A 26,604-nucleotide genomic window follows, 5' to 3' on the forward strand; every position below is an offset into this window, starting at 1 on the left:
TTTTTTCTACCAGGCTTTTTTTTCTACCAGGCTTTTTTTCTACCGGTTTTTTTTTCTACCGGGCTTTTTTCTACCGGGCTTTTTTTCTACCTCAAAGGCAATAAACAAAGATAAAAAAAAAAGCCCGCTAATCGCCGCTCCTGGAAAAGCCAACCGAAACTAAAAACGTACCATAAATATAACAAAAAATTAAGGCATATTTTTCATATATACTAATAAAATAAACAAGCATCTTAAAGGAAACAAATTGCCTTAAAGGACTCTTCTTATACCTGTATGAACGAATCTATAGACAGGGCAGCCCTTATCAACAAACAACAACAAAAGGAAATATAAACTTTACAAGAAATTGACAAGTATTATTGACACATACTAATAAAATCGATAAGCATTTCCTATGATGGCGAAACTAAATTGTTGAGGCCGGTCTGGCACAGGCTCCCGCGGGTCCTTCCCTCCCCTCTCCTCTGCCACACACTCCCATCACCTATCCCTTCCTCTCATATGTCAGCTATAGGTTACATATGAGAGGAAAAAATAGGTGCTGGGACTGTGTGGTAGAGGAGAGGGGAGGAATGGACCAGCGGGAGCCAACGTCAAGTTTGGTTGGACTTGAGTTGGTTACGAATGCAACCCAAAAAAAATACGGACAGAAAAGTTAATTACACAAGGTATTCGGTATATGCGAAGGTTAGGTTCTGCTAAAAGCTCGCATACTGTGAATTTACATATATCGAACCTATCATCCCATTAATTATAGCGCGTTATGTTCCACGACACGTTTTCAAACCCTCTTAACTATTTACTCCGGCACCGTTTCACAATAATACAGCACTAAATATTGCTTCTGGGGAGACACATCCAAAGTCAACGATTTAAGCTGATAATTAACTACCTGAGGATTAACTTTAGGATGAGAGGGAGGAAAAGGTTGATTATAGGCGAAGAAAGTGCATGGAAGCATTTGCACGCCCCGCTCTCTAGTGCGATTCGGCCACCATACCTCACCAACCAGTCCCACCAGCGCCGCTACTCGCATGATAACGAATTTTTCTCGCATAAAACGAATACTTGGCACATTTAGGTTAGTCGCATATGAGCGAATTCGCATATATCGAATACCCGTTGTAATAAGTGTCACGCCCAAGTCCCCAACAACAGAGGTGACGATTCGAGGTGAGCACAAACTATTGATCCTCCCATAGAACGAGAGGAAATAATAAGTGTCACGCTCAAGTCCCCAACAACAAAGGCGAAGACTCGAGCTAAGCACAAACTATTGATCCTCCCAGCTCCGCCTCGGCCCGGCCTTCCTTACTAGCTGGGATCTGATTTAACGTCCTCGGACCTCACGAAGCCTATTTATGTGACATGCAATGCTTACCTCCCTTCCTCCTCCTCCTCCTCCTCCTCCTCTCGTCTTCGTGGTGCCATGCTCCTTCCCTCACGTCCATTCCTCCTCCTCCTCCTCTTCCTCCTTCTCTTCCTCCTTCTCCTCCATTTCTTCTTTTTCTCTCCTCCCTCTCCTCTTCTCACGATATCCAATCCTCCTCTTCCTCTTTTTTCTCCTCCATCCTCCTCCCCCACGTTCATTCCTCCTCCTCCTCCTCCTCTTCTTCCTTCTCTTCTTCTTTTTCTCTCCCATCTTCCTCTTTTTTCTCCTCCTCCATTTCTTCTTTTCTCTCCGTCTCCCTTTCCTCTTCTCACTATATCCATTCCTCCTCCTCATTTTTTCCTCCTCTTCTTCTTCCTGCTCCTTATCATTTTCTTCTTCTTCTTCCCCTCCCGTTTTCTCTTTCTCTTCCTCTCCCTGCTCCTCGTCTTCTCTCAATGTCCATTCTTCCTAATTTCATCTCTGCATGCGTACATTTCTCCTCCTCCCTATCCCCTTTCCCCTCCCTTTTCTTCTCCTGCTTTCTTTCCTTTCCGTACTGTCCTTTTCCCCTTCCCGACCCCCGTGTCACAGCCCGGCCACTCGACAGGCCTCATGGGGAGAGTCAGACAAGGAAAGGAAAATGCAACACGCGAGGCTTTGAGGAGGGTTCACGAGCTCACGAAGTCATCGGCTCCCTCTTTGTATGGTCCGCGGGTAACGGTGGAGCGAGACATCATCCAGGGAGAGGGAGCAATCATAGGCCTTACAATACTCCGTTCATTATAACAGGACAACTAAGCCACGCCCACCCCAACAACCACTAATGAGATTCAACCTTTTCGAGCACTTACCAGCCGCATGCTCGTGGACCAGACAGTGACGTGAAGGGAAGAGAGACACTGAGCTAGCAAGGGTGGAGAATCTGGAAGTGGAGCAAAGATGACATCCCGAGCAACTATTAACCGCATAAACAGACTGAGTTGAGGACGCGTTGTAGCTTGCTTGTGGGCTATTCAATGACGTATATTTAATGGAAAGAGACAAACTGGGATAGCAAGGGTGGAGGATCTGGAAGTGGAGATAATGACATTCCTAGCAACTATTAACCGCATAAACAGACTGAGTTAAGGGCGCGTTATGGCTTGCTTGTGGGCTATTCAATGACGTATATTTAACAAGACAACCTGAGATAGCAAGGGTGGAGGATCTGGAAGTGGAGATAATGACATTCCAAGTACCTACCAACCACATATATACAGACTTGAGGTGTTGTTCCTTGCTTTTGAACTAGCCAACGACGTACACTTGATTACTGGGAAGAGACAAACTGAGATAGCAGCGTTGATGAAGGATCGGAAAGTGAGGATGATACAAAGGGGATGGGGCGAGAGTTTCAGGGTCTTAAAACTACTACTGGTATTTCAAGACTATCGCTTTTCACATTAACAATTTCTAAAGGTTCAAGATGGGGTCAGTCGAGTTCTAATGAGTGTTTCCTTAGGTTCATGGTACAGAAGAAAGGTCAAACTAACACCAGGGTCTTAAAACTACTACTAGTATTACAAGACTATCGCTTTTCACATTAACAATTTCTAAAGGTTCAAGATGGGGTCAGTCTAGTTCTTAGGTTCATGGTACGGAAGAAGGGTCAAACTAACACCAGGGTCTTAAAACTACTACTGGTATTTCAAGACTATCGCTTTTCACATTAACAATTTCTAAAGGTTCAAGATGGGGTCAGTCGAGTTCTAATGAGTGTTTCCTTAGGTTCATGGTACAGAAGAAAGGTCAAACTAACACCAGGGTCTTAAAACTACTACTGGTATTACAAGACTATCGCTTTTCACATCAACAATTTCTAAAGGTTCAAGATGGGGTCAGTCTAGTTCTTAGGTTCATGGTACGGAAGAAGGGTCAAACTAACACCAGGGTCTTAAAACTACTACTGGTATTACAAGACTATCGCTTTTCACATTAACAATTTCTAAAGGTTCAAGAGAGGGTCAGTCGAGTTCTTAGGTTCATGGTACAGAAGAAGGGTCAAACTAACACCAGGGTCTTAAAACTACTACTGGTATTTCAAGACTATCGCTTTTCACATTAACAATTTCTAAAGGTCAAAGATGGGGTCAGTCGAGTTCTTAGGTTCATGGTACGGAAGAAGGGTCAAACTAACACCAGGGTCTTAAAACTACTACTGGTATTACAAGACTATCGCTTTTCACATTAACAATTTCTAAAGGTCAAAGATGGGGTCAGTCGAGTTCTTAGGTTCATGGTACAGAAGAAGGGTCAAACTAACACCAGGGTCTTAAAACTACTACTGGTATTTCAAGACTATCGCTTTTCACATTAACAATTTCTAAAGGTTCAAGAGGGGGTCAGTCTAGTTTTTAGGTTCATGGTACAGAAGGGTCAAACTAACACCAGGGTCATAAAACTACTACTGGTATTTCAAGACTATCGCTTTTCACATTAACAATTTCTAAAGGTCAAAGATGGGGTCAGTCTAGTTCTTAGGTTCATGGTACAGAAGAAGGGTCAAACTAACACCAGGGTCTTAAAACTACTACTGGTATTACAAGACTATCGCTTTTCACATTAACAATTTCTAAAGGTTCAAGATGGGGTCAGTCGAGTTCTTAGGTTCATGGTACAGAAGAAAGGTCAAACTAACACCAGGGTCTTAAAACTACTACTGGTATTACAAGACTATCGCTTTTCACATTAACAATTTCTAAAGGTTCAAGATGGGGTCAGTCGAGTTCTTAGGTTCATGGTACAGAAGAAGGGTCAAACTAACACCAGGGTCTTAAAACTACTACTGGTATTACAAGACTATCGCTTTTCACATTAACAATTTCTAAAGGTCAAAGATGGGGTCAGTCGAGTTCTAATGAGTGTTTCCTTAGGTTCATGGTACAGAAGAAGGGTCAAACTAACACCAGGGTCATAAAACTACTCCTGGAAATGCCCACAACTCCTGCGAAAGCCTTGCCAAATATGTGTTCTTGGGCCCTACTTAAACGATACGGTCCCAGCACACACATGAACTGGATTTCGTGCGAGTTTGGGGCATTTCCAGAGGTACTTTTATGACCCTGCTGGTGGTTCGATCCTTCTTCTGAACCTTAAACGTGTAAAATCACTCATGGAAACCGATTAATCCCTTGGATGCGGATTTCCTACAAGAAGCCATCACCAAGCTACAGGAGTGGAACAAAAAGTGGCTGCTACAATTCAGTGAAGTAAAAATGTAAAGTCCTGCACCTTAGGAGGGAAAATCCAGCACACCAATACCACATGGGGAAACACTCCACTATCCACCACAGAGGCAGAGAAAGACTTGGGACTCTGTGTTACCAGGCTACCAGTGAAGGGATATCCAGCACACCAATACCACATGGGAAACACTCCACTATCCACCACAGAGGCAGAGAAAGACTTGGGGCTCTATGTTACCAGGCTACCAGTGAAGGGATATCCAGCACACCAATACCACATGGGAAACACTCCACTATCCACCACAAAGGCAGAGAAAGACTTGGGACTCTGTGTTACCAGGCTACCAGTGAAAGCCAAATCCGGGCCTGTCGCAGCGGGGGGGTTAAGGGGCTAGGCAAATTTTCCGTGGATCTTCAGTCAAACCACGATTTCCGCTGGCGTGGTTCTCATATTTCCGCGGTTTTCTGACGTGTTCACGATCTTCCAAAGTTACGGTAGATTTCACAGAAGGACGATGGTATTACTCACCATCATCATCATCAGCAATAACAAGAAACACATGAGAATCAAGCTAGCGGAAATCGTGGTTTGACTGAAGATCCACGGAAAATTCGCCCAGTGTAAAAGCCCGTTAACCCCTTGACTGCGGATTTCTTGGTGGATGCGTGCGAATTCCGACCTTATTTCCGAAGTGTGGAATGAGTATAGTCCATTTTTGTCCGTTCCTCTCCTTACAAATTACGAATTCCTAAGATTCCTCACACTCCTTAACGTGCCGGTGCAGCGAGGGAAGTCACGACACCTTCTGTATACTGCTTTGTTCTTTGTTTCAATCGTGCATTTCACTCTGAGAAGGTATGTAGGGTATTGCTGAGTATCCCGGGCGGTTATTTTGGACTAGCTGGTACTAGTTTTTCACCTTTCGGATCTTCACAGGAGCAGAATGTAACACTTTAGAATAAACTCTTGTCATATGAGGGTCCATATTTGGTCTTAGTTGGTGGGTTGTGGGATATGTCAGAATCTTATCTCGACCTCTGTCAAAACTTATTCCTTGCTGTTGCTGAGATCTGAAACCACTGAAAACTAATTGGATTCCTCTTTTTTATTAATTGAAACTGATGCGCTGCTTCTCTGCGGTAAATGAAACTTCAAAATGATAAAAAGATAAAAAAGAAACCACCATTAATGGTTAACAGGATTGTGGAGATGTCTTCAAACAGACGACCAAGTGACTAACTATTTATTGACGCCAAACAAAGTAATATTTGTAAGAACGAAACAATCTACAGAAACGCTAGGCTTAGAATATTGTAGAAAATACGCCTAGTACATTTTATAAAGTCATTATTGTTGAAATTAAACCAAGTGAAAAAAAAAAAGCTCAACAATCCATATAAATGCCGCGATGAAACCACCACGCTATAGCTGCGCATGCCCGCGGTGCTCACCTCCGAACCACTGGCCCTTTGAACCTGTACTGGTAGATAACAACTAGTCACGCACCCCGGGACACGCGCCACTGTGAAATCCGGGATCGTCAAAAGTTACGTTCCCCAGGTGTCCTCAGGTACCCGTTCATCGACCAGCCCGAAGGGGAGGGAACTACACCCCGACTGCCTGGGCCGGGAGTCCAACCAGGGCCCGAGGAGTCGTAGGGCCAGTTTCACAGTTCCCCATGATGGGTTAGTAAGCTCCCAAACCAATACCAGAGCCTTCGAAATTTCCTTGTATAGTGTCTGGTGTTTGTATCCAAGTTCACAAATTTGACGAAACTATACAGGAAGAGTCTTGTGTATTTAGTGTGGCATCGAAGACCTCACCGTTTGGGATTGTATGGGATTCTATAGTTTGGTTCGGGCTGTTACGAAGACACTGTGTTGGACTGTGAAATCGGCTTGTAGTCAGTATATATATATGTAGCCTGTTCGTGGATGTGGGGTGATATTTATTCGTGGTATGAATATCACCCAGCTTACCTTATTAGCACAGCGCCCAAAAGCTTATCTTTATAGGCAAATAATGATCATGTGTTGTTTGTCGTGGTGGCGGTGGTGGTGGAAATGATTTTGATGGTGGTGGTGGGGGGGGGGATGATGGTGGCGGTGGTGGTGATGGTGGTGGTGATGATCGCGTGTTATCACCAACAGAAGGAAGGCGACAGCTAGGAGAGGGAGGCACAGAAAAAGGAGAGAGAGAGAGAGAGAGAGAGAGAGAGAGAGAGAGAGAGAGAGAGAGAGAGAGATAATAGAAGGAAGGGGAAGGAGGATTACAAGGTGAAGGGGAAACTCAGATGATGTCTTTCCTTAATTCCTTCCCCTGCCGCCTCTGGTCACGAATATCTGCCGAAAGAGTTCTGGATGTCTGAGGCTTGAGAGAGAGAGAGAGAGAGAGAGAGAGAGAGAGAGAGAGAGAGAGAGAGAGAGAGAGAGAGAGAGAGAGAGAGAGAGAGAGAGAGAGAGAGAGAGAGAGAGAGAGAGAGAGAGAGAGAGAGAGAGAGAGAGAGAGAGAGAGAGAGAGAGAGAGAGAGAGAGAGAGAGAGAGAGAGAGAGAGAGAGAGAGAGAGAGAGAGAATTAAGCCCCCATGCAGAAAGTGGCCCACCCCGCAGCAGAAAAAGGACAAGCCCAAATAGCCCAAAACACTAAAAAGTAGCCCAATCTGCCCGACCCCCGCGCGGCTCCCCTTGAAGTGACAACAGTTCCCCCCATCCATCATCTGCCGGGCCCGACGCTTGGCTGCCGCTGTCCTTTGCACTTCGATAATCCTGATTTTTATTGTTTCCGGGGCTGTTTTTTTTTAATCCGCCCTTTCAGAGAGGAGGAGAAGGAAGAGGAAAAAGGATTAAGGATTATATAGAATTAACGAGGAGACTTGATATTGATGATGATGGTAATTATAAGAATATGGTGGAATTAAGAAATGAGGGAAAATAATTAGAAAAGAAGGAAAATAAGGAAAGGAGAAGGAAGAGGAAAAAGGAAGGGTTGTATAGAATTAACGAGGAGACTTGAAATTGTTGATGATGATGGTAATTATAAGAATATGGTAGAATTAAGAAAAGAGGGAAAATAATTAGAAAAGAAGGAAAATAAGGAAAGGAGAAGGAAGAGGAAAGGATTAAGGATTATATAGAATTAACGAGGAGACTTGAAATTGTTGATGATGGTAATTATAAGAATATGGTGGAATTAAGAAATGAGGGAAAATAATTAGAAAAGAAGGAAAATAAGGAAAGGAGAAGGAAGAGGAAAAAGGAAGGGTTGTATAGAATTAACGAGGAGACTTGAAATTGTTGATGATGGTAATTATAAGAATATGGTAGAATTAAGAAAAGAGGGAAAATAATTAGAAAAGAAGGAAAATAAGGAAAGGAGAAGGAAGAGGAAAGGATTAAGGGTTGTATAGAATTAACGAGGAGACTTGAAATTGTTGATGATGGTAATTATAAGAATATGGTAGAATTAAGAAAAGAGGGAAAATAATGAGAAAAGAAGGAAAATAAGGAAAGGAGAAGGAAGAGGAAAGGATTAAGGGTTGTATAGAATTAACGAGGAGACTTGATATTGATGATGATGGTAATTATAAGTATATGGTAGAATTAATTAAGAAAAGATGGAAAATAATTAGAAAAGAAGGAAAATAAGGAAAGGAGAAGGAAGAGGAAAAAGGAAGGGTTGTATAGAATTAACGAGGAGACTTGAAATTGTTGATGATGGTAATTATAAGAATATGGTAGAATTAAGAAAAGATGGAAAATAATTAGAAAAGAAGGAAAATAAGGAAAGGAGAAGGAAGAGGAAAGGATTAAGGGTTGTATAGAATTAACGAGGAGACTTGATATTGATGATGATGGTAATTATAAGTATATGGTAGAATTAATTAAGAAAAGAGGGAAAATAATTAGAAAAGAAGGAAGAGGAGAAAAAGAAGAAAGAGGAAAAGAAAAAAGAAAAGGAGAAGAATTAGAGGGAAGAGAAGAAAAAGAAAAGAAAATATAAAGTAAAAGAAAAAGAAGAAAAAGAAGGCAAAGAAGAAGAGGAAAAAGAGGAGGAAAAGGAAGAGGAAAAAAAGAAGAAAAAGAAGAAGAAAAGGAAGAGGAAAAAGAAGAGGAAAAAGAAAAGGAAAAAGAAGAGGAAAAAGAAGAGGAAAAAGAAGAAAAAGAAAAGGAAAAAGAAGAAGAAAAAGAGGAAGAAAAAGAAGAAGAAAAAGAAGAGGAAAAAGAAGAAAAAGAAGAGGAAAAAGAAAAGGAAAAAAGAAGAGGAAAATGAAGAGGAAAAAGAAGAAGAAAAAGAGGAGGAAAAAGAAGAAGAAAAAGAAGAAGAAAGGGAGGAGGAAGAGGAAAAAAGTGAACGATCAAGTGGACAGGCCAGGCAAGTCACGACCACAACACAACGATCAATGCTGAAGAAGAAGAAGAAGAAGAGAAGAAGAAGAAGAAGAAGAAGAAGAAGAAGATGCGAAAGATGATAATGAAGTAGAGAGGAAATTAGAAGAAGAAGAAGAAGAAGAAGAAGAAGATGCGAAAGATGATAATGAAGTAGAGAGGAAATTAGAAGAAGAAGAAGAAGAAGAAGAAGAAGAAGAAGAAGATGCGAAAGATGATAATGAAGTAGAGAGGAAATTAGAAGAAGAAGAAGAAGAAGAAGAAGAAGAAGAAGATGCGAAAGATGATAATGAAGTAGAGAGGAAATTAGAAGAAGAAGAAGAAGAAGAAAAAAAAAATAAAGATCGAAATGAAGAAAAGAAAAAGAAAAAAAAAGTTCCTGGAGAGAGAGAGAGAGAGAGAGAGAGAGATTTACATAGATTTGCATAGATTTACATAGAAAAGCAGACCACACAGACTCCATGGTCCAGACTAGGTGGCCTGTCCTTAAACGAGAGAGAGAGAGAGAGAGAGAGAGAGAGAGAGAGAGAGAGAGAGAGAGAGTCGTTTTATAAATTACGAGTTGTGAAAGGGGAGAAACTCACGTGATTGAAGACTAACAGGAAGGGCGGATGATTGGAAGGAGGAGGAGGTTTAGGAGGAAACATGAAAAGGCAGGCGACAGAAAGGGCCGGGGTGGTTATTTCTGTAAGGATTTAATGAGTTCGTTAGGCTTTCCGTGACGTGCGAAGCATAATTAACCATTTCCTGTACGTGTGCATGAACGAGAACATTCATATGGCGCTCCTGACGCAACAAGGTAACGGTTAATGAGATATTGTTTAAAGGGGTTGATCGTTTTCAAACTAACTGCTTTTCCAGGAAAGTTTAGTGGTTAGCACACTCGGCTCACAACCGAGAGAGCCCGGTTTCGATTCCCGGGCGGAGTGGAAAAATTTGGGCGGCTTTTCCGATACCCTACGCCCCTGTCCACCCAGCAGTGTACCAGGTATTAATCGGGGGTTGTGTCCCGTCTCCTGGGGTCTGTTCCCTTCTCCTATAATTCCTTCCCCTTCTGTCTCTCTCCGGCATATGACCACAGATGTTGCGCCGACTAAACGAAACTTTCCTTCCTTCCCCTTCTGTCTCTCTCCGGCATATGACCACAGATGTTGCGCCGACTAAACAAAACTTTCCTTCCTTCCCCGTCTGTCTCTCTCCGGCATATGACCACAGATGTTGCGCCCACTAAACGAAACTTTCCTTCCTTCCCCTTCTGTCTCTCCGGCATATGACCATAGATGTTGCGCCCACTAAACAAAACTTTCCTTCCTTCCCCGTCTGTCTCTCTCCGGCATATGACCACAGATGTTGCGCCCACTAAACGAAACTTTCCTTCCTTCCCCGTCTGTCTCTCCGGCATATGACCACAGATGTTGCGCCGACTAAACGAAACTTTCCAACTTTCCGGTAAAGTTGTTCCATTGTCAGGTAACTCGGTTTGAGAAAGGAAAAGTGACGATGTCTCCCCTACATTGCCGTGCCTGAATTAACTGACTAGCTCACTGAATGCGTGAATAATTGACTGCCTACCAACCCCTCCTATTGACTGACTGACTGATCGCCTTTCTCATGCATTCCACCCCAAGGTTCGTGCGCGCAGCCGTGGTGGTGGTGCGTCGCGGGATATCAACAGATCGTTATTTATAGTTCTCGAGTTAGGTTGGAACTTAAAAAAACAAAACAAAAGGAGAAGCAGGGAACCACACACACACACACACACACACACACACACACACACACACACACACACACACAAAAGCGCAAAGCTCATAAAAATCAGCTCCATGATAAACAATATAAAAAAAATATTTCACGATAATAATAATCCCATAAATGCAATGAAGGTGAGAATGACAGCGACAGCGCGGAGGGAAATACGAGGCAGGGAAAGTGTGGAGCAGAAAGGTGATGAAAGAGGAAGGAAGAAAATGACAAGACAGAGGAACGTGACTAAAGGAACGGAAGATGATGGAAAGGAAGGAGAGGGAGAAAGAAAATGACAAAATAGACAAACAAAATAGTTGATCCACGAAACTGCCAGAGAGAGAGAGAGAGAGAGAGAGAGAGAGAGAGAGAGAAATATACCCACACCAGGACAAAGGGACATCATCATCGTCATCATCATCATCATCATTTTTCCACCTCTCTTCTTCTCCTTCTTCCTCCTCTTCCTTCCTCCTCTTCCTTCTTCTTCCTTTTGTTCTTCATAACCTTTTCTTCTTCATTATTTTTCTTCATTCTTTTATTTTATTTTATTTTTTTTCGTCATTTTTTCCTTTTTTTTTTTCATTTTCGAGGTGGACTTGGGAGGGTGCGGGAAAGGTCATCCGGAAGAAATGCATGGAGAGTATAATTTAGGAGACAAGGGCAGGGGGGGAAAAGGAGAGAGAGCGAGAGAGAGAGAGAGAGAGAGAGAGAGAGAGAGAGAGAGAGAGAGAGAGAGAGAGAGAGAGAGAGAGAGAGAGAGAGAGAGAGAGAGAGAAATTGACCTCTCTTTCGGCCACCTCTTTTGGTTCTTTTTTAGGAGCAGCGAGTAGCGGGCTTTTTTTATTATTATTATTATTATTTCTTTTGTTGTGTGCCCTTGAGCTGTCTCCTTTGTTGTAAAAAAAAAAAAAACATATTTCACAAGGTCAACATCTACACTAAGCTCGGCAAATTGGGGGCTCTTGGAAATCATATAATCTACGGTGTAAACTATGTGTGTGTGTGTGTGTGTGTGTGTGTGTGTGTGTGTGTGTGTGTGTGTATAGGTAGATAGTAGTTTTGCATTATCTACGGGACAAACTCCACCTTGTAATTATTTTAACATTTTAACGAAAATTGTTCCAGGCTCTGACATTTTACGGGCGGTGAAAAGCGTCGCATCTCCGTCATCGTTGTAACCTTCCTTTAGGTGGATCAAAGAATGGCTGTGTCGGTCTCATGTCTGCTTTGATTTTATAGTTTAAGTCATTCAAAGTAACACCAAAACCTGATTGATTGATTGATAGTTTATTGTTGCAGGTAAATAAGGGAGAAGGGAGGAACATGCCATCCCAACCCAGGCAGGACAGTGCGTGATCATGCAACCAGTAACAGTAACACTTTGTATGCCTTACCAGGGACAGCGCATTCTGCCCAGATGTGAACTCTTTGCACAGCTGATCCTTCACCATATATCAACTCAGCATGTCATAGATTACGACTTTATTACAGTAGTGGGAGCAGCCCAAGGGTAAAAAGAAAGACAAGAAGCACACACTAAGCGCTGCTCTGAAAACATAAAACAGAATTGAGTAGCCATATGAAAGGGTCAATTTCGGGTGAAGGGTATATGATACATCCCTCTTGGCAAGGTGAAATACAGACAGTGGGAGTCTATTCCAGGGTTTACTAGTTAAAACGATGAGTGGGGATACTGCTTAACTCTTGCATAAGGGATTTGGATGCTGTAGGGGTAAGAGTAGAGAGTCATGTCGAGTTTAGAAATGCATCACTATCTCCACGGGAAATCGGAAAAGTATAAGTTCATGTCGTCCCAGCAAGCTGAAGCAAAATGCCAGAAGGACCACTTTGATGGGTCCAGAGATTGCATAGGAGCGACAGGGCAAGGGGAAAAGGGCTGTGATCGGAGGAGCACAAAGGAAACAATAATTATTTAACGGACTAAACTGGAGTATTAGAAAGTAAGGAGGAGGTTCAGAGTGTCGGACGTGTCTCCAAGTTGGTCAGGGATGCATCCAGATCATTAAGGAGAGCAAAGTTTAAGACTTGTTCGCCAGGCTGGTCTGTGAAAGAGGATGAAAGTCAGACCTAATTGTGAACGTTGAAATCTCCTATGATGGAAATCTCAGCGAAGGGAGAGTGAACCAAGATGTGCTCCACTTTGTCATTAAAATAGTTAAAAAAATGTACATAGTTGGCAGAGTTAGGTGACTAATACACATTCTTTTATTGGTAAACTATTTTTGAGAGATGAGTAAAAGACTAAGGCTTCTACTAAATGCATGAAATACGTCAACAATAGGGATGCAATATAACAGACCCGAAACTTATAAATGCTCAAAGAAGGGGCCAAGGTTCCAACACTCAAAGTCGTTTATAAAATGTATGAGAGAACTTGTTTCACGCCAGCATGGCCTCATATATGAATTTTACCGATGTGAATTTTATAGTCCAACCTGATGGAGCTTCTGGCCAGTCTTCAAGCTTACATCTGCTTCTTAGGGGGCTTCGTGGTGCAGTGGTTAGCACACTCGGCTCACAACCGAGAGAGCCTGGGTTCGATTCCCGGGCAGGGTGGAAAAATTTGGGCGGCTTTTCCGTTACCCTACACCCCTGTCCACCCAGCAGTGAATGGGTACCAGGTATTAATCGGGGGTTGTGTCCCGTCTCCTGGGGTCTGTTCCCTTCTCCTATAATTCCTTCCCCTTCTGTCTCTCTCCGGCATATGACCATAGATGTTGCGCCGACTAAACGAAACTTTCCAACTTTACATCTGCTTCAATCTCATGCAGATCAACATGGCTCTACTCACCAACTAATTTATTAAAAGCTCTTAGCAATATCTTGTTGTCTCTGATGTAGCTTGAGCCCAAAGCTGAATTGCTCAGATCACTCACTTCATCCTTCCTATCCTCCAGGAAGTCCTCGCAGCCTATGCTCATGAGACTCAAGATGATGGTGAAGCTGGCCAAGATCCTAGGACGCGACTCTGCCCCCGCGTCGTCGTCCTCGTCATCGTCCTCCAAACGCAGGCCCAGACGGGTCATCGACACTCGTGCCAAGCCTTCCGCCAAGGTGCGCCAGGCCAGAATATTGAATAAGTGAGTGCCTCGTTAGTAGTAACAAATGTACGGAAGTGGGGGGGACTGGAAGTGGGGGACTGGAAGTGGGGTTGGGGGTCAGCGGTCAGCAGGGGGTTACAGGAGTGGGGTAATTTGGAAGTGGGGGACTGGAAGTGGGGTTGGGGGTCAGCGGTCAGCAGGGGTTACGGAAGAGGGGGTATCTGGACCCCCCCTAACCCCCCTCCCATCTCTTTTACCTTTTCACCCCCCCCCCCCCCTCTCGGACTAGCGTACGGAAGCGGGAGGATGACGAAATGAGGGGTCCCCAGCAGGGAGGGAGGGGGTGACAGAGAAGGGGTACTTGAAGGGTTAAGATAAGATCTTTGACCCTCGAATGACCACCAGATTATAATCACGGAAAGGTTAAGGACATTAGGTTAATGACCAGGCTGAAATATGAATTTACTCTCTAATGCAAGTCCGAAAATAAAATAAAAATCGCCATTGAACGTAAGACTCGATAAATTATTTAAGTTTTGCTGGATGTATTGTATCATTATCGTCTTATGTCTCAGTTCTCCACTTGTGTCTTCTTATTTCTGTCCTCAACTTATATATATTTTTTTTTACTCCGGTTATTTGGTGCCATCTAACCCTAAACACTGCAGCACCAAGTCTTTTTTTTTCTGATTTTGCATTAATTAATGTCTTATATCTCATTTCTTAACTTATTTCTTCTTATTTCTTTTCTCAACTTGCATTTCTTTATATTTTCTGTCTGCTCTTTGGTGTCATATGAGCTTAGACGTTGCCGCATCAGTTTACCTTTTTCCGTGAAAAAGGGATCGTAATAATGTGTGTGTGTGTGTGTGTGTGTGTGTGTGTGTGTGTGTGTGTGTTCCATTCCCTCCGATTCTTGAAATCTGCGGCTAGCTCGAAATTTTGTGGGCCATCTTTTTAGCCGATTATATGCTCGAAGCGGAATTTAGTGAGGATTCTTATGGTATCTTCAAATTCCTCATACGTCTATTAGTTCCCGAGTTACACCGAGAAAACTGAATTTTTTTCTCTCGTCAGAGTAGCCTAACAAATAAAAATCACTCATTAATTAATGTCTTATATTTCATTTCTTAACTTATTTCTTCTTATTTCTTTTCTCAACTTGCATTTCTTTATATTTTCTGCCTGCTCTTCGGTGTCATATGACCTTAGACGTTGCCGCATCGAGTTTACCTTTTTCCGTGAAAAAGGGATCATGTAATGTGTGTGTGTGTGTGTGTGTGTTCCATTCCCTCCGATTCTTGAGAAATCTGCGGCTAGCTCGAAATTTTGTGGGCCATCTTTTTTAGCCGATTATATGCTCCGAAGCGGAATTTAGTGAGGATTCTTATGGTATCTTCAAATTCCTCATACGTCTATTAGTTCCCGAGTTACACCGAGAAAACTGAATTTTTTTTTCTCTCGTCAGAGTAGCATAACAAATAAAAATCACTCATTAATTAATGTCTTATATTTCATTTCTTAACTTATTTCTTCTTATTTCTTTTCTCAACTTGCATTTCTTTATATTTTCTGCCTGCTCTTCGGTGTCATATGACCTTAGACGTTGCCGCATCGAGTTTACCTTTTTCCGTGAAAAAGGGATCATGTGTGTGTGTGTGCGTGTGTGTGTGCGTGTGTATTCCATTCCCCTCCGATTCTTGAGAAATCTGCGGCTAGCTCGAAATTTTGTGGGCCATCTTTTTTAGCCGATTATATGCTCCGAAGCGGAATTTAGTGAGGATTCTTATGGTATCTTCAAATTCCTCATACGTCTATTAGTTCCCGAGTTACACCGAGAAAACTGAATTTTTTTTCTCTCGTCAGAGTAGCATAACAAATAAAAATCACTCATTAATTAATGTCTTATATTTAATTTCTTAACTTATTTCTTCTTATTTCTTTTCTCAACTTGCATTTCTTTATATTTTCTGCCTGCTCTTCGGTGTCATATGACCTTAGACGTTGCCGCATCGAGTTTACTTTTTTCCGTGAAAAAGGGATCGTGTGTGTGTGTGTGTGTGTGTGTGTGTGTGTGTGTGTGTGTGTGTGTGTGTGTGTGTTCCATTCCCCTCTGATTCTTGAGAAATCTGCTGCTTGCTCAAAATTTTGTGGGCCAACATTTTTATCCGAATATATGCTTCGAAGCGGAATTTAGTGAGGATTCTTATGGTATCTTCAAATTCCTCATACGTCTATTAGTTCCCGAGTTACACCGAGAAAACTGAATGTTATTCTCTCGTCAGAGTATCCTAACAAATAAAAATCACTCAGAGCTCCTCATCTACGTTCCTTAGAAAGATTGCCATATGTTACTATTAAGAAACTTATCCCAACAACTGCAAATTTGACGCACTTTCATCGAAAACTTTATTTTAATAATTTTTATTTACTTTTATGGCGCGTTTCGCGTCATCGTCCAGAACCTTTTACCCTTGATGACATGAAATGCGTCATCGTGCGCGAGAGGTTAAATAAGTCAGATTTATCTCAAATTCACTGTCTGGGCAGACAAATATTCGGAAAGAGAAGGCAAACCAGTTTGTAGATATATATAAATATGCCGTATATTCACGTCCTTATGGATATCTTCTTGTTGATTAGGGTATAAATACTCCTGAATCCTACAGTTTCGCTCAAACATTGTTGGAGAGCCTCCCAGATGAACGCGTATTCAATGGTGAACTCAGGAAAAAGGAACTCTTACGTTCTATACTCCCAACATAACGAACCCTATGGTTTAAGCTCTCAGCTACTTCTGATCTTACTCTCTTAAGCCTTTGCAGTTACTTTCTTAAACCATCGAAGCCCGCCTTCCTGAAGTCAGGTATTAAGTGTTGTTTCTGCTGACTCTATCCTCCCATTTAATATTAAATTTAATTTCCTTATGATCACTGTTACATAATGAACCCCCAGCCTCAATGTTGCTTATTATGTCCTCTTTATTAGTTAACAACAAATCCAAAATATTTTCTTCCCTCGTTCGCACTGTTTTGTATATAGAACGAACTTACATTAGCTGAACTCACACTGTTTTGATTATAGAACGAACTTACATTAGCTGAACTCACACTGTTTTGAATATAGAACGAACTTACATTAGCTGATCTCACACTGTTTTGAATATAGAACGAACTTACATTAGCTGAACCCACACTCCTGGAAGAAGCTAAAATTTTCTAAAGGCTACAATAAAATCAATATGACCGATGAAGATACGGCACGTCACAATGAACAAACTCACTGTCTTCTCTGTAAATACGGGTTTAAAAGGTAAAGGTAAAACATCATGACCATGAAAAATCAGGAAACAATTACATTGAAGCTTATTGTAATAGATGCAACCTTCAAATGAAAAAATCACAAATTGCAGCGCACTCTCATTGCACATTATGCGGATTACGACATGACGTTAATCCCGCGTGAATTAACGCTACCTGGCTTTGAAAATCAAACTAAGACCAAAACATTCAGTTCAGAAATACCATGAAGTCATCATAAATGACTTGAGATTTATTGACACGTATGTCTTTATGTCTGGTTCACTCGCGGCTTTAGCGAACCAATTCATCAGCACTGGGAACGAGCCCATGTGCACACAACAGATGTTGAAAGATGTGCCAGCACCTGCGTTACCATTATTGATCAAGGAAAGCAGGTTTTTGTTATGACTATATGGACTCGATGGAACGACTTTCTGAGACACGTCTTCCATCCGCGAAGATTTTTCAATTCGCTTCAAGAAGCAGAACTTTCCGAAAGTGATTATAAACATGCTCAGAATGTTTGGAAAGTAGCTGGATGTCAGAGCCTGATGGACTATTTGTTGCTTTATGTAAAAGTGGATGTTGGCCTTCTATGTGATGTCTTCCTAGAGTGGAGAGGTATTTTGAAAACCCAGTGGAGGTTGGATATTGTAAATTATGTTAGCCTGCCAGGATTTGCCTATGACTCTTTATTGTTAAAAACACAGCAGGAATTAGAGATGCTTAGTAGCCCACACATATATCATTGCATTCAAACAAATGTGCGTGGGGGCTACACAAGTGTTGTGCGTCGTTTTGTACGCACCAATAACATCTACACGAACCCTCAGTTTAATCCAAAACATGATAGAAACACTTTCCTTTCATATCTTGACTTCAACAGTCTTTACCCACTGTAATGCAAGAGAAGTTACCATGTGGAGATATGAGAAAACTAGATGAGACAGAAATGCACTGGTTTTTGAGCGGGAGGGGGGCTAGGTCAATCAAGCAACCGATGGCGATTTTGGATACCTCATTCTGTGCAATACTGAGGCTGTCTCACGTGAAGTCATTGAGAAAACGGATGACCTCCACTGACCATCAGAAGACACAATATCATCAATAGAGATATATCGTCAGCACACGAATGGTATGAAGAAGAAAACCGTCCAGTACCGTGTAAGAACATAAAACAGATTGGAACACATGTTGCTCAGGAGAAAATACTGTTTGCTCTGTCCCTCCTTAAACTGCTATTCAACTAGGCCGGGTTGTTAAAAGTGCATGCTATTTATATGTTTAAGCAAAAGCACTTTCTTGCGGACTTCATTCAGGATAACATAGAAGCCCGCAAAGTGCTACTTGCCCTATCAAGAAAACTGCAATCAAGTGTATTTCAAACAGCATTTTGGTCGATACCTGATGAACGCGGCCAAATATAGTGAAGACATAGATATTGTCACCAACCGCGAAAAGTTTTTGAAGCTGGCCCGAAGTCCTTACTTTAAACGCGTTGTACCCCTCAATGATGGTCATGTAGTTGTAGTTCGCCATAAGAAATATTCACAGGCGAATCATCAAACTACATTGGCTACTACGTCCTAGAGCTGTCAAGCTGCGACTATATGATTTCTTTACAGTATCATGAAGGCTCATTACGGGGATCAGGCGAAACTAGTGTATTGTGACACTGATTCCTTAATAACAGAAACTGAAACTCCTGATCTATTAACAGAGTACTCGCAGGAACCCTTTAAAAGCTATATAGACACAAGTAACTTTAGCTCCTCACATTCCTTGTACAACACAGACAAAAGGCAAGCTCAGTTTCTCAAGTCTGAAGTGAGGAAAGAACCATCTCAGAATTTGTAGGTGTAAGAACAAAGTGCTACTCCATCCCCATGGCAGACAGTGACCGGTTGAGTTCAGCTAAGAGCGTTCCAAAGCTCATAAAGAAAAAAATTGCTCATCAGCGATACAAAGACGTCCTATTCAGAAGCAAACATTTACCTTTGGCTATCAGGGATTCACAGTGCGTAATGGACGAATGAGTACAGTAAAATATCCCAAGAGAGGATATCTGTAGTTCAGGACAAAAGACACTGCTTTAGCACCTTGGAGTTACGACCTTACGGTCATCCCGATAATTCTACAGGGTAGAGGAGGAGGAAGAGAAGGAAGCTGTAATCATAATTTGACCAAATTCAATAAACATTGAGTTTGTTTGACTTGTTTATATGTCCTTTATCAAAAATGAATGAAAAAAACAATAATTGTCTTAAAATTTATTCGATTTGTGGAAACATGTAGACAAAACGCGTCTATGTTTCGATCTGGCTCATCTAAAAAATAGAAAAAAGACTCGCGAAATGTGCGCGGCTGCGGCAGAAGCGGTTCCTGCTGCGACATCATGCGACGACAGGATGCGACATGATTGGTTGGGCTCTGGGAGGTGCGGGGCGGGGAGTGGCGGCAGCACTGGGGATAGTGGTGGTGACGAGTGAGGTCCTGTATGGAGCCAGACCACTGATTTAAGCGTGTTATACAAACCACGATAAAGGAACTAGAAAATTATTTATGCTGAGAATAGCTTCATGGAATGTAATACACTTCAATATGAAAAATCAATAAAGTCAATACTTACTTTTTATGAACACGTGTTAAATGTTTGATGTCATACGGGCATTATAAACTTGCTGTAAGCGAATCTCATCACGTGTTCATCATTCCTCGAATATTCGGTCTTGGAAAACTCCATACAAATTTTTCAAGAGTTTCTCTTACACCCAAGTGTGAAACATTGTAGGCAAAGTACACGACATAAGCCCCGCACACATCGCTTCGCGTGCTTTGAAGTCGAAATGCATTTTATATATCCTGAGCCCAGGGTAAGCAATATATTTAAAATAATCAGAGTATAATTTGAGGTCGAGCATAACTATCTAAGAACACTATCATGTCCGGTTCATAGTAGAGACAAATCCAGTGTCTCATTTCTCTTTTAGAATAACTTGGTAGCGTGCTGCCGGCCCCCGCCCGCCCGAGCCCACGCAATCCTGTCGCATCCTGTCGTCGAATGATGTCGCCGCAGGGCCCGATGCTGCCGCAGCCGCTCACATTTCGCGAGTCTTTTTTTTTATTTTTTTATATGAGCCAGATCGAAACATAGACGCGTTTTGTCTACATGTTTCCACAAATCGAATAAATTTTAAGACAATTATTGTTTTTTTCATTCATTTTTTGATAAAGGACATATAAACAAGTCAAACAAACTCAATGTTTATTGGAATTTGGTCAAATTATGATTACAGCTTCTCTTCCTCCTCCTCCTCTACCCTGTAGAATTATCAGGATGACCGTAAGGTCGTAACTCCAAGGTGCTAAAGCAGTGTCTTTTGTCCTGAACTACAGATATCCCTCTCTTGGGATATTTTACTGTACTCATTCGTCCATTACGCACTGTGAATCCCTGATAGCCAAAGGTAAATGTTTGCTTCTGGAATAGGACGTCTTTGTATCGCTGATGAGCAATTTTTTTTCTTTATGAGCTTTGGAACGCTCTTAGCTGAACTCAACCGGTCACTGTCTGCCATGGGGATGGAGTAGCACTTTGTTCTTACACCTACAAATTCTGAGATGGTTCTTTCCCTCACTTCAGACTTGAGAAATCCGAGCTTGCCTTTGTTGTCTGTGTTGTACAAGGAATGTGAGGAGCTAAAGTTACTTGTGTCTATATAGCTTTTAAAGGGTTCCTGCGAGTACTCTGTTAATAGATCAGGAGTTTCAGTTTCTGTTATTAAGGAATCAGTGTCACAATACACTAGTTTCGCCCGATCCCCGTAATGAGCCTTCATGATACTGTAAAAGAAATCATATAGTCGCAGCTTGGACAGCTCTAGGACGTAGTAGCCAATGTAGTTTGGATGATTCGCCTGTGAATATTTCTTATGGCGAACTACAACTACATGACCATCATTGAGGGTACAACGCGTTTAAAGTAAGGACTTCAGGCCAGCTTCAAAAACTTTTCGCGGTTGGTGACAATATCTATGTCTTCACTATATTTGGCCGCGTTCATCAGGTATCGACCAAAAATGCTGTTTGAAATACACTTGATTGCAGTTTTCTTGATAGGGCAAGTAGCACTTTTGCGGGCTTCTATGTTATCCTGAATGAAGTCCGCAAGAAAGTGCTTTAACTAAACATATAAATAGCATGCACTTTTAACAACCCGGCCTAGTTGAATAGCAGTTTAAGGAGGACAGAGCAAACAGTATTTTCTCCTGAGCAACATGTGTTCCAATCTGTTTTATGTTCTTACACGGTACTGGACGGTTTTCTTCTTCATACCATTCGTGTGCGGCTGACGATATATCTCTATTGATGATATTGTGTCTTCTGATGGTCAGTGGGAGGTCATCCGTTTTCTCAATGACTTCACGTGAGACAGCCTCAGTATTGCACAGAATGAGGTATCCAAAATCGCCATCGGTTGCTTGATTGACCTAGCCCCCTACCGCTCAAACACCAGTGCATTTCTGTCTCATCTAGTTTTCTCATATCTCCACATGGTAACTTCTCTTGCATTACAGTGGGATAAAGACTGTTGAAGTCAAGATATGAAAGGAAAGTGTTTCTATCATGTTTTGGATTAAACTGAGGTTCGTGTAGATGTTATTGGTGCGTACAAAACGACGCACAACACTTGTGTAGCCCACAAGCACATTTTTTTGAATGCATTGATATATGTGTTTGGGCTACTAAGCATCTCTCATTCCTGCTGTGTTTTTTACAAATAAGAGTCATAGGCAAATCCTGGCAGGCTAACATAATTTACAATATCCAACCTCCACTGGGTTTTCAAAATACCTCTCCACTCTAGGAAGACATCACATAGAAGGCCAACATCCACTTTTACATAAAGCAACAAATAGTCCATCAGGCTCTGACATCCAGCTACTTTCCAAACATTCTGAGCATGTTTATAATCACTTTCGGAAAGTTCTGCTTCTTGAAGCGAATTGAAAAAAATCTTCGCGGGATGGAAGACGTGTCTCAGAAAGTCGTTCCATCGAGTCCATATAGTCATAACAAAAAACCTGCTTTCCCTTGATCAATAATGGTAACGCAGGTGCTGGCACATCTTTCAACATCTGTTGTGTGCACATGGGCTCGTTCCCAGTGCTGATGAATTGGTTCGCTAAAGCCGCGAGTGAACCAGACATAAAGACATACGTGTCAATAAATCTCAAGTCATTTATGATGACTTCATGGTATTTCTGAACTGAATGTTTTGGTCTTAGTTTGATTTTCAAAGCCAGGTAGCGTTAATTCACGCGGGATTAACGTCATGTCGTAATCCGCATAATGTGCAATGAGAGTGCGCTGCAATTTGTGATTTTTCATTTGAAGGTTGCATCTATTACAATAAGCTTCAATGTAATTGTTTCCTGATTTTTCATGGTCATGATGTTTTACTCCTTTACCTTTTAAAACCCGTATTTACAGAAGACAGTGAGTTTGTTCATTGTGACGTGCCGTATCTTCATCGGTCATATTGATTTTATTGTAGCCTTTAGAAAATTTTAGCTTCTTCCAGGAGTGTGGGTTCAGCTAATGTAAGTTCGTTCTATATTCAAAACAGTGTGAGATCAGCTAATGTAAGTTCGTTCTATATTCAAAACAGTGTGAGTTCAGCTAATGTAAGTTCGTTCTATAATCAAAACAGTGTGAGTTCAGCTAATGTAAGTTCGTTCTATATACAAAACAGTGCGAACGAGGGAAGAAAATATTTTGGATTTGTTGTTAACTACTAAAGAGTTCATAATAAGCAACATTGAGGTTGGGGTTCATTAGGTAACAGTGATCATAAGGAAATTAAATTTAATATTAAATGGGAGGATAGAGTCAGCAGAAACAACACTTAATACCTGACTTCAGGAAGGCGGGCTTCGATGGTTTAAGAAAGTAACTGCAAAGGCTTAAGAGAGTAAGATCAAGTAGCTGAGAGCTTAAACCATAGGGTTCGTTATGTTGGGAGTATAGAACGTGTAAGAGTTCCTTTTCCTGGAGTTCACCATTGGAATACGCGTTCATCTGGGAGGCTCTCCAACAATGTTTGAGCGAAACTGTAGGGATTCAGGAGTATTTATACCTAATCAACAAGAAGATATCCATAAGGACGTGAATATACGGCATATTTATATATATCTACAAACTGGTTTGCCTTCTCTTTTCGAATATTTGTCTGCCCAGACAGTGAATTTGAGATAAATCTGACTTATTTAACCCTCTCGCGCACGATGACGCATTTCATGTCATCAAGGGTAAAAGGTTCTGGCGGGCGATGACGCGAAACGCGCCATAAAAGTAAATAAAAAATTATTAAAAATTAAGTTTTCGATGAAAGTGCGTCAAATTTGCAGTTGTTGGGATAAGTTTCTTAATAGTAACATATGGCAATCTTTCTAAGGAACGTAGATGAGGAGCTCTGAGTGATTTTTATTTGTTAGGATACTCTGACGAGAGAATAACATTCAGTTTTCTCGGTGTAACTCGGGAACTAATAGACGTATGAGGAATTTGAAGATACCATAAGAATCCTCACTAAATTCCGCTTCGGAACATATATTCGGCTAAACAGTTGGCCCACAAAATTTGGCGCAAGAAGCAGATTTCTCAAGAATCAGAGGGGAATGGAACACACACACACACACACACACACACACACACACACACACACACACACGATCCCTTTTTCACGGAAAAAAGTAAACTCGATGCGGCAACGTCTAAGGTCATATGACTCCGAAGAGCAGGCAGAAAATATAAAGAAATGCAAGTTGAGAAAAGAAATAAGAAGAAATAAGTTAAGAAATTAAATATAAGACATTAATTAATGAGTGATTTTTATTTGTTATGCTACTCTGACGAGAGAAAAAAATTCAGTTTTCTCGGTGTAACTCGGGAACTAATAGACGTATGAGGAATTTGAAGATACCATAAGAATCCTCACTAAATTCCGCTTCGGAGCATATAATCGGCTAAAAAGATGGCCCACAAAATTTCGAGCTAGCCGCAGATTTCTCAAGAATCGGAGGAATGGAATACACACGCACACAAACACACACACATGATCCCTTTTCACGGAAAAAGGTAAACTCGATGCGGCAACGTCTAAGGTCATATGACACCGAAGAGCAGGCAGAAAATATAAAGAAATGCAAGTTGAGAAAAGAAATAAGAAGAAATAAGTTAAGAAATGAAATATAAGACATTAATTAATGAGTGATTTTATTTGTTATGCTACTCTGACGATAGAAAAAAAATTCAGTTTTCTCAGTGTAACTCGGGAACTAATAGACGTATGAGGAATTTGAAGATACCATAAGAATCCTCACTAAATTCCGCTTCGGAGCATATAATCGGCTAAAAAGATGGCCCTAAAATTTCGAGCTAGCCGCAGATTTCTCAAGAATCGGAGAATGGAACACACACACACACACACACACACACACATGATCCCTTTTCACGGAAAAAGGTAAACTCGATGCGGCAACGTCTAAGGTCATATGACACCGAAGAGCAGGCAGAAAATATAAAGAAATGCAAGTTGAGAAAAGAAATAAGAAGAAATAAGTTAAGAAATGAGATATAAGACATTAATTAATGAGTGTTTTTTTATTTGTTAGGCTACTCTGACGAGAGAAAAAAAAATCAGTTTTCTCGGTGTAACTCGGGAACTAATAGACGTATGAGGAATTTGAAGATACCATAAGAATCCTCACTAAATTCCGCTTCGGAGCATATAATCAGCTAAAAAAGATGGCCCACAAAATTTCGAGCTAGCCGCAGATTTCTCAAGAATCGGAGGGGAATGGAACACACACACACACACACACACACACGCACACGCACACACACACACACACACATGATCCCTTTTTCACGGAAAAAGGTAAACTCGATGCGGCAACGTCTAAGATCATATGACACCAAAGAGCAGACAGAAAATATAAAGAAATGCAAGTTGAGAAAAGAAATAAGAAGAAATAAGTTAAGAAATGAGATATAAGACATTAATTAATGCAAAATCAGAAAAAAAAAAGACTTGGTGCTGCAGTGTTTAGGGTTAGATGGCACCAAATAACCGGAGTAAAAAAATATATATATAAGTTGAGGAAAGAAATAAGAAGAAACAAGTTGAGAAATGAGAAATAAGAAGATAATGATACAATACATCCAGCAAAAACTTAAATAATTTATCGAGTCTTACGTTCAATGGCGATTTTTTATTTTATTTTCGGACTTGCATTAGAGAGTAAATTCATATTTCAGCCTGGTCATTAACCTAATGTCCTTAACCTTTTCCGTGATTATAATCGTGGTCATTCGAGGTCAAAGATCTTATCTTAACCCTTCAAGTACCCCTTCTCCCGTCACCCCCTCCCTCCTGCTGGGACCCCTACTCCCGTCACCCTCTCGCTTCCGGTCGCTCGTCCGAGAGGGGGTGAGAGTGAAAAGGTAAAGATGGGTGTGTAGGGGCTAGGGGGGGTGTCCAGATACCCCTCTTCCGTAACCCCCCCATGACCGCCTTTGACCCCCAACCCCAGTCCCCCACTTCAAATTACCCCCACCCTGTAACCCCCTGCTGACGACCCCCAACCCCACTTCCAGTCCCCACTTCCAGTCCCCCCCACTTCCGTACATTTGTTACTACTCTCGTTCCCTCGACCAGTGCTTGCTAAAGGGATAACGTAAATGGAGGGATGGACGGATTTATGGACAAAATCATTGGAATTCAGGAGAGAATGAGGAGAGCATAAAGAAGAGGTACAAGATGAATTAATTAATTAAAAAAAACAAGCTCTTGAATAACCGAACAGAAGGAAGGTTATAGGGTGAGGAGATACTGAAGAGGGGATAGAAAATAGTTAACGGATGAGGAAATTATCAACTAAAAAATACTGCACGAAATATTTTGTATATGTAAACCCCAAGGGGAGATTAAATTAACAAAGGTGGCACACAGCCCACGCGGCTCATTAGGGGAAGCTGTCCCTGGCGGCCGTGCTACAAGGGGGCAGGTCGGGAGCAACAGTAAAAGCAGGTCAGCTATAGTTTGCAGCCTTTCTCTCAAAATACATGAAGTTTAGTGAAGGAACTGACATGAAAAGCTAATCTTATACAATATCCCTGTATAGTTCACTGAGCAAAGTCATCTTATTATGCAACTGGTGACTTTTGCAGGTTTTCTTGGTTTGCAGTGCAGGCCATGTGCTTACTGTTTTCCTGCATATCGTGACCGGACGAGGCACTGAACAGGAATCAAATTGGAGGAGAGTAGAGAGTGAAGTTCCTCAGGGCTAGGAATAGTGAATTTCAAATAATTATTTCTACGGCAACCAGTACCCTTGACAGGTCTGGTCGGGGCAGGAGACTCCCCCGCCCCACTAAACACACCCACCATCGGGGGAACACCAGGCAGGGTGGTGCAGATGAGGCATAACCGCGCCAATCTA

The 26,604-nt window shown here is 41.6% G+C and overlaps 1 protein-coding gene across 1 annotated transcript in view; it reads left to right on the top strand.

Annotated features, from left to right (window-relative positions):
• Positions 1 to 13,809, top strand: part of LOC126995832 (histone H2A-beta, sperm-like) — a 37,931-nt gene extending 24,122 nt beyond the window's left edge. The window contains exon 5 of the transcript XR_007750745.1: positions 13,653 to 13,809. The gene's annotated coding sequence lies outside the window, so the exon portion shown is untranslated. The remainder of the gene's footprint in view (positions 1 to 13,652) is intronic.
• The last annotated feature ends 12,795 nt before the right edge of the window (positions 13,810 to 26,604 follow it).

Source organism: Eriocheir sinensis, chromosome 1 (assembly GCF_024679095.1).
Source record: "Eriocheir sinensis breed Jianghai 21 chromosome 1, ASM2467909v1, whole genome shotgun sequence".
NCBI lineage: Eukaryota > Metazoa > Arthropoda > Malacostraca > Decapoda > Varunidae > Eriocheir > Eriocheir sinensis.